This window comes from Parasteatoda tepidariorum, unplaced genomic scaffold, assembly GCF_982258835.1.
Source record: "Parasteatoda tepidariorum strain Cologne lab strain unplaced genomic scaffold, Ptep-v5.0 scaffold_58, whole genome shotgun sequence".
In the NCBI taxonomy this organism is placed as follows: Eukaryota; Metazoa; Arthropoda; class Arachnida; order Araneae; family Theridiidae; genus Parasteatoda; species Parasteatoda tepidariorum.
The window spans coordinates 1-9,068 of record NW_028257417.1 but is presented as its reverse complement, the minus strand read 5'-3'; the positions used below and the strand labels follow the sequence as shown (position 1 = coordinate 9,068).

The window sequence follows — 9,068 nt, the reverse complement described above, 5'->3', positions numbered from 1 at the left end:
AGTTTCTGTGTTAATAAATTAATTCAAATATGGTGTTTTATGCTTTTTAAAGTGTTGACCACGCTGTAATTGGTCTTGTACCAGGCAGGTTCTGGGTTCGAATCCCGCTTAGTGCATAGGTGTAATCTATCTGTCCTTTTAATGGTGACGTTGATCCACCTTAGTGGGACCCACAAAACAGAAATAAACAATAGTGCCTGTCACGTGCCATATGTTGCCAAAAGTGGTGGGCATTGAAATAATATTTCTGAAAAATATTAATCTTTGGAATATCTGGCACATCATTCATACAAAGTCATCTTAAAGACTAACAGTTAAAATTGAGTCAGCTACTTTAAAAAAAAAATCTTTCTTGTGTTTCAAATTTTATAAATTAGAATGTCTTTAAAGATTAACAGAATATTGTATTTTAAGTTTATACAATTGTATAATATTTTTATGCTCAATTGACTGAATTAAATGATAAATTCTATATTATGCCTTTTGAGGTAACAATATGTCTTTTTAAATCTGTTTTGGCTCTTTCTTTTAGTATCTTGCTTTTTTTTTGATGTGTCACGTTGATGCATTCTTTTATATATATCTAACGTCGTTGCCGAGAGGAAGGATAAAAACAGATCTTAGGCAGGGAAAGAGGGTACAATATTTAATTTTTAGAGAGAGAACAATCATCCAAGTGACACAAAATTGTTGTGTTCTTCAATAAAAGTTAGTTTCCCAAAACTGTGGCTTTTCTTCAAGTCAAGTGTTCTATTGTTCAATACTTATCAGTGTTTCAATCAAATGACTTCTACTAACGTACTATTGGACATATTTTCTAAATTTAAGAAGTTTTAAATTAAATACAGTAGCATTAAATTCTAAATTGAAATTTATTTCAACTGAAACAGTTGCAGTGAAATAGTAGTAAGCTTGTATATAAAGTGAACTAAGTACCTTGGATAGATATTCTATAAAATAGCAGCTTTCCCTTAATCTTCAAGAAATGATAAATAAATGAGATACATTTTCTTTTGATAATTTTTATTTTTACCTTTTTATTTATTTTTTAGTGGTAAGTAAGAGTACAGCATATATGTAAAAAGTACAAAATAGGACACAAAAAAAAAAGTTCTTATACAATATACAAAGAGTATTGGTAGACAGCTTGACTCTATGATGGTGCAATCACATAAGGTTTATGACAGCTACTAGTGGCAACATCCTGAGAAAAGGAGCACTAAAAGTCTTGTCTGCTTATTCAGCTGTAAAATAGAAGCATTTTTCTTGATAAAAAAATTTAAATCATGTTACCTTAAAGTTCTGCAGTGGGTCAGAATCTAATCTAAGACATAAATTATATTAATATCTGACAACTATGCCAAATAATGAAGAGCTTAATTATTTTTTATGAATTTAAAATATTTACAATTATATCTAATACATATAACAAAATTAATGACTAAATTTTGACTTGTTATGGCACAGAGATATTCTTCAAAGCGAATGAAAAAAAAAAAAAAGGTGCTTGTAAAGGAGGTATAAATTTCATGTTAAGGAGATTTTGTGTAAGTGGTGAAATTAAAATTTTTGATTAGCGAAATTCCGAGAAAATTTTGTTGAAATATAAATTATTGATTTACGAAAGTCCGTTAATCAATAATCTTGAGAATCGCGGAATTCTGCAAATTAACAGAAGAAACACATGCCTAATAAGAATAGAAATTCCCAATAATCGCAATTTAAAATGAATTTTAAAAATCAAATTGAATAAGTCAAATATATTAAAAAAATAATCGTAGATAAATAAAAAGGATTCTACCTATACATTATTAGCCCTTACTTTTTATATTCAAAACTGCAATGAATTTATCTTAAAAAAAACATACCTTTGGCATCTCCAAGATTAGAAAATATAGTTTTGATTTTACAAAGAATATTTTCAGTAAGTTCACGAGATTTTACTATCATTGGAAAAATATTTCTCTGATTATACACCAATTCCTAAAAGAAACAATATATAGCTGTAATGAAATATTACAAGTCATAAAATTATAATGTTAAGTTTTATAGTGTAATGAATAAAACAGTTCAACACATTGAATCAGCAATAATATATATATATATATACACACACACAACAAAATAAATAAATACAAGAAAACACGAAGAAAGTTAAGAAAAACAATAACTTTCATTTATTGTGCATAAGCTGCAAGTAAACAGAACTCATTAGATAAGTTCAAAATAAAGATAAAACAAAGGAAAATAATAGACATAAGAAGAAAAGAAAAAAAAAGGGAGAAATAACTTTTTTTCTCTTTATTATTCCCCCCTTTATTTCTTCCTATGTCTATTATTATCCTTTGTTTTATCTTCATTTTGAATATATATATATATATATATATATATATATATATATATATATATATATATATATATATATATATATATATATATATAACAATTGCATTCTAGAGATTAAAAATGCAATCTGAATATTTAGTAAAAATGGCTGCTCTAGACACAGAAGTTACCCATAAGATTTCTTTTTGCGAGTAATGCAGATTTTTGCTAAACATTTTTAAATAAAAAAATTACAATAATAAAAACAAATTCTGAACAAAAAAAAATCAAATTTAATTTAACAAAAAATAGCTAAAAAATAATATTGACCCAACGGGGGAACGATTAGGTAACAAGCAATTGTCCTTAATTAAGACAAATAACCTATTAAAAATACACATAAAGCATTTAAAAAATTTCGTCAAATAATGTTTTTTTTTCCTGAAAAAACTCCCCCCCCCCCAAAGATTTTTTTTACATAAATGAAAATTTCTTTTGGAAATATCAACTTTGCTATTATCTCATAAAATAGAAGTATATTAAATTTAGAAATATTTTCATAATACTCTTTGTGAGTCTTGTTTTCTCATTTAATACTAAAATAATACTAAACATTTACATTCATTGTGTAAAACATTTACAAAAAAAAATGGATAGTTTAAAATCATATGTTGAATAAAAATAGGGTAATTATTTACACTTAATTCATGAATTCATTATAATAAATAATACAGATCTCAGTGAGCAATGAAGTAAACTCAGTGAACTGATGTGTCAAAATAATTACTGTTTTTTGAAATAAATTTCCCTTCAAGGTATAGAATTTTTTCTCTAGATACATCAAAAATAAATTTGAAAGCTAATTTAGATCATAGTTTAAAAAGTCTTTATTAACAAATTTCCTAACATAAATTTCTTCTCCTTCAATTTTTTAAAGTTGCAACACCCGATATTTTCTTTATGTTTCTCATGGCCAATCATAAAAAATGAATCATATGATCAGAATAAAAATTGCAATTTAAATATTGTTTTAAAATCACTGAGGTTTAAAGTAATTATTTCCTTAATTAAAACTTATCTTTAAAAATTATACTTACATTTAAATTATAATTATATTTTGTTAAAAAAAATTCATCAACACAAAAATTGTAGTTGGGTATAATATTAGGCAGGTGAAAAACTGAAAACTTCAGCCAAAACACCATCTTCTTCACGTATAAATAAACAGCAAATTCACAAAATACATAATATGAAACTTCTCATTGAAAAACAAATTATGAAAATAATTTTAGAAACTAACAAGTAGTAGGTAATAAAAAATTAAAAAAAAACTAATTATAAAGCTTAAGAACACAGACTCATTTCTTTTAAAAAAAATAAGTGATATAATTCAAAGATGATATGAAAAACTTGTGATACCTATGATATATTAACAAAACTCATGATATACTAAAAATTTACAAATGCAATAAATATTACTTTTAATATTTATCTGTGTTTAGAAATAAACACTTGTTGTTAAACGAAATTTGAAAATATTTACAACATTTAGATAAATGACTTAGTTTAAAAGAAAGAATGTATGTGAAATATTCAATTTAGAAATTTTTTTATAACAATGAGCTCATAAGTAAATTATCAATTTATTTTAAAAAAATGATATCAAAAATCTTTACTTAAATAATGATAGTAGAGAATAAAGATAGTAGAACTTATAAAATGTTAACTTTTTAAAATTGTTTTATATTTTAAGAATCAGGGATGAGAGCAGTTGGAAAGTAAGAAAGAGGAAATTCAAGAATATATATATATATAATACAAAAATTATAAATACTTTTGTATTAATAAAAGAATTAAAACTCTTTCGGTTTCATAAAATGTCTTTGTTAAAGAGTAAGCGGAGAGGTATTCTATTTTGGGAATTCAAGGTTGAAAACATACCCAGGGTTGCCACAGAAAAAAATGAACAAAATAGTTGCTTTTAGTAGCCTAAAGCATGAAAATAGTAGCCAAAAACTAGGAAAATAGTTGCCTAATAAGAACAAAAATTCATCAAAAATATGACTAAAATTTTGTTAATGACTTAATTGTCATATACCATCATCCATTCAGTCAAGTTGGTGGCAAATATGATAATTTTCATATAAATGTTTATATATATATATATATATATATATATATATATATATATAAAGTGATTACTAAAATTCGAAATTCACGCATTGTAATACCGTTAAAATTTCTTTTTTTTTTTTTTTTTTAAAAATTTAAAAAATCATGCAGAATTTTTTAGTGATAATCATTAAAAAGGTGATCGAGATATGAAATAGACTTACAATGGAATTTGTGCAGATTGAACAAATTAAAAAGTGAAGACTCAAATTTGCAATTCAAAATTTTTAACATTTTTTATTTTTTATTCATTTTTTATTTTCTTTCACTAATTTATGCTTGAAAAAAAAAACATTTCTAGGAGTACAGAAAAGTCACCCAATAGTTTCCTTTTCTTGAAAATAGTTGCTTTTTTAGCCTTTTCAGGCAAGAAAAGTTGCCATAGTCGCCTACGCCTAAAATAGTTGCAAATAGTTGCATTTTGGTCGTCTGTGGCAACCCTATAATCAGGCATAATGATCACAGATTTGATAAACATTTAAAAAAAATATTTTACAGATTTCAGTTTTTATTTTTTTATTTCTTTAAAGAGCTTATTGATAAGAGAATAATAAAATTTTGCAAAATTATTTCAAACATAATGTTTGACAAACAAAACTACTTCATTGGAATACAGCTAGTAGAAGAGAAAAATGAAAAATTAAGTGAAGTAACAGAAATAAAAAAATTAGCATAAAATAATCCAAATCAAGACGTTTATTTACTGAAAATAATACCAGGACAAGAAGTTTGCTTAAAATTTTGTAAAAATATGTTAGTGCTCAGAACTAGCATTCAACTTTCTTAGTTTTGCTGACTAGTAAAAATTAAGACAATTAACGCTCGTTAGCACAACTCTCTCTATTACTACAACCCTTCCATTTTAACGACCAATATATGAAGTATCACAAGCTTTTCGATTCCATAGACGTAATGTTATTGTAATATCCACCAGAGAGCCCGAACTGAACTGTTCATTTTAATATAGCACCTGAAATTTTATCTTTTTGCTTAATTCTAAGAAAATTACTTCAAAAACAGAGGTTAAATATTATTATGTGCTTTTGAAGTAAACATTCTCTCCAGGAAATAATTCAAGCTAATATTTAGTTTGATGTTATATTATAATAGTTTTATGCCAATAAATCTCTATAAATCAAAAAAAGGACACTTTATTCTTACCCTAAGTAGTCAGGTCTACTTTATAGTCAAAGAGAGGGTGAAATATTGATAACTTTTCATTATAGAGATTTTGAAGCGTATATTGTGTTCCTATACGAAAATCGGAGTCACACCTGTTTGCATTCATAACATTTATAAATTTCTGTACAAACGTTCAATTAATTCATGAATCTTGTTTTTTTCATTTGAAGGTGGCATTTACTCTTTTGTAATGTGATTAAGTGGCTTATTTTGGAATAAAAACTCATAGTATTTATAACATTCTTCTTAATTTTATTTTTGCTAAGTATTTCTTTGGAGGTATGTTATTTAACGAAAATGGCTGCCTGTAACCAATGTAAACATCATACGTTTCAAACAAAAATTAAAAATGTTGAAGGAAGCTGATAAAAGAATAATCTTTTCGTTAAATTCTTTATCAATTATTATAATTGTTTCTTCATGAAGAATATGTTTCATTCTTATGATTTATCAATAATATGAAAAAATTATTGCTTACTCATCCATTGAAGTCATTTTTTCACATTCAACAGAAGTTGCTTTAGCATCAAACACCAGACTTTGTATTAAATCTTTTTCACCTAAAACAAAGAAGGAAATATTTAATGATTTCAATTTTTATAGGCTAACCATAACAGAAAGAAATATTTTTCAGTTCCAAAACAAAGAATAAAAGCAGTGGGTTTGCTTTTTTGGCAATGTCATAATAATATAGATAAATTTGAAGATAGTTAAAAGTAATATTAATAAATGTAATACGTTTGCTTCCAATCAGTAGTTAGTGAAAGTCACCTAGGAGTTAAGGGCATCAGCAGAAATTTTTCTCAGGGGGTGCAACTAGCAAAATGTTCCTTTAAATAATTCAAAAACCGTTTTTTATTGCAAAATATATTTATGTGTGTTGTAGATCAGAAATTTTCACAATTTCAATAATTTAACTGCAGCTACAAAGCAAACAATTTACAATTTTTATTAATATGCAAAAATTAAACAAATAATAAATAGCAAACTTTATTTAAGTTTTTTAATTAAAATATAGTATGAGCTCAACAGGAATAAACAGAGCTCTAGTGTTCCATAATTTTAAATTTAATATTAAATAATTGTTATATCTTCCAATCAGAAAAAAATATATTCATCTATCCATCGTTTCAACAATCAGTGCAGGTATAATAGTTAATTTTAAAGATATAAATTTAAAAATGTAACATTTGCAATAAGTTTATAAAACAGATATTTTTTTCTTCAAAACTTTGATTTTTATTGATTCTACAAATAACTTTACTAAGCTAGTGTTTTTTAAATTTAACCCGTTTAAGAACCAGTTATCCAGTTGAATTAATTATGTCTTAATTTTCTTGAAGTGATTATTTAAATTACATAAATGTCTGTCCTCAAGACATTAGTATGTTCCTGATTTTGTTTTTATGTCTTGTTATGAGCTATTATGCAATATAGAAAACAAATGTTCTTCCAAATACTACAGTTTTCTTACTTGAAAGTGACCTCATTTTTTATGGTTTTAGAATTGGTTAACAAAGAGAAATTTTACAACTGTTAAACTGTATTACATAACTAAGTGCTTATTTCTCAAATAAATCAATATTATGTATCAATTGTTATATTGATACATAAAGATTTAATGGCAAAGAAACTAAAAATTTATAAAAGTTTTTAGTCAAAACAAATTGTTTCATTAAAACAAATAATTATTTAATATCTACAAAATTAAATAAATATAAAATAAGAATGGGTTCAAAACGAGAAATTTTCAATGTTACATTGATACATAAAGATTTAATGGCAAAGAAACTAAAAATTTATAAAAGTTTTTAGTTAAAGCAAATAGTTTTATTCAAACAAATAATTATTTAATACCTACGAAATCAAATAAACATTTATACACTCACATATTGGTTTGTCAAATATTGGAAGGACGGGTGGTGCTTGTTCTCCATCTAAAATTTTGATTAGCAAGAGAGTCAGTTAAAAACGTTCTAATACTGTCTTCAGCAGATGTATAACCATCATCCTCTTTTTGGGGGTTTTCACAATATACCCTAATATAAACAGAAATTAACAAAAATGTATTACATAATGAAAAAATGGTAAACAGTAGAAAATTAAGTGTAAAAAAATACAGAATTGGAATAAATATACATCTGTAAATGAATACTTTGTACGCATAAAAGGCTAACATAACCCTAAAAAAAGGGACGGATTCGTTTCTTTCTGTTGGCCACAACAATGCCTTAATTGCATCAAGAAACGAAACACGAATAATTCCTGATCGCGAGCACTAAGTTAAATAGCAATGACTAAATGAAATTTGAGGATCAGGACCAAAAGTCATAGAATAATTCAGTTTTCGCCACTATTTAGCGCGACATAAATGAAAATTTTTGAATAAATTTTTTAGGCCTAAATGTGTGGAATTATGTTCCTTTTCATTCAGTTAAGAAATCAGTAAAATACAGATGATTGAAATATGCAAGAAAGACAGAAGTAAATGCAAAACATTTCCATGACTTGCACTAGTCATTTTCAAACTTATATTTTGGATATCTAAGTTAAACAAAATTAAACACATATGAAAGAAAAGTTTTATGCCTTTGTTAAGTGGAAATGTAGAATTTTTAAAAATTTAAAGTGTGTCATTTCCAAAATAAATAAAAAATGGCAAGTCAGCATAAGTTGCCAGTGCCGAATTGTTAATTTTAAATTATACAAACGATTATGATATTATTTGTAACTGATCATAATAACTATTAGTAAATAATTTAAGTTATTAAAAAAAATTACAACAATAGTTTTTTATTACTACTTGATAAATTCAATTCAGAATGTTTGTATAAAGGAAGGAAATAACTTTCTTCAAGCATACATTTGCAGCCAGAGTATAGTCCTTGAAATACTGCATGAATAAGAATAATATACTATTATGCTTCATTATCTAGTCAGCAAGCTAAACAAGTTGTTTGTGAGATGATTCAAAAGAATTAACAGAGAAAATTATTCCATGGCAGGGCCTGCGATAAAGATTTCAAATTATTAGCCAGTAAATTAACCAAATATCTTAAGTATTTGCCAATTTTTCGAAGTCTTTGCCAAATGCAAATCTTAAATTTTCATGATTCATTTTTTCTTCTCACAGAAAATTATTTTACGGTAATTTGTTTTAAGCTTATATTATTTGGACCCAATTCTAATTGGTTATGTTGCGCATCCCCGAAAATTACCGCAATTGAATAAAAATATTGATTTGTTTAGAAAAATTCATTTTGAGGGTCGAGTTAAATATAAATTTTTCTTTCCAGTGGAAAAAATAATTTGGCAAAACACAATTTAATACATCAAATTCACGATTTTATCACATTTTGTGAGGTGGCAAATACTTAGCACAGGCCCTG

The 9,068-nt window shown here is 25.5% G+C and overlaps 1 long non-coding RNA gene across 1 annotated transcript; it reads right to left on the bottom strand.

The window, feature by feature from the left end:
- Nucleotides 1–1,006: 1,006 nt before the first annotated feature.
- Nucleotides 1,007–8,256, bottom strand: LOC147800817 (uncharacterized). Its single transcript, XR_015431151.1, has 4 exons — nucleotides 7,569–8,256; nucleotides 6,158–6,239; nucleotides 1,869–1,983; nucleotides 1,007–1,244 (listed from the first exon to the last, which is right to left on the bottom strand). It is a non-coding gene; the product is annotated as an uncharacterized LOC147800817 (long non-coding RNA).
- Nucleotides 8,257–9,068: the final 812 nt, after the last annotated feature.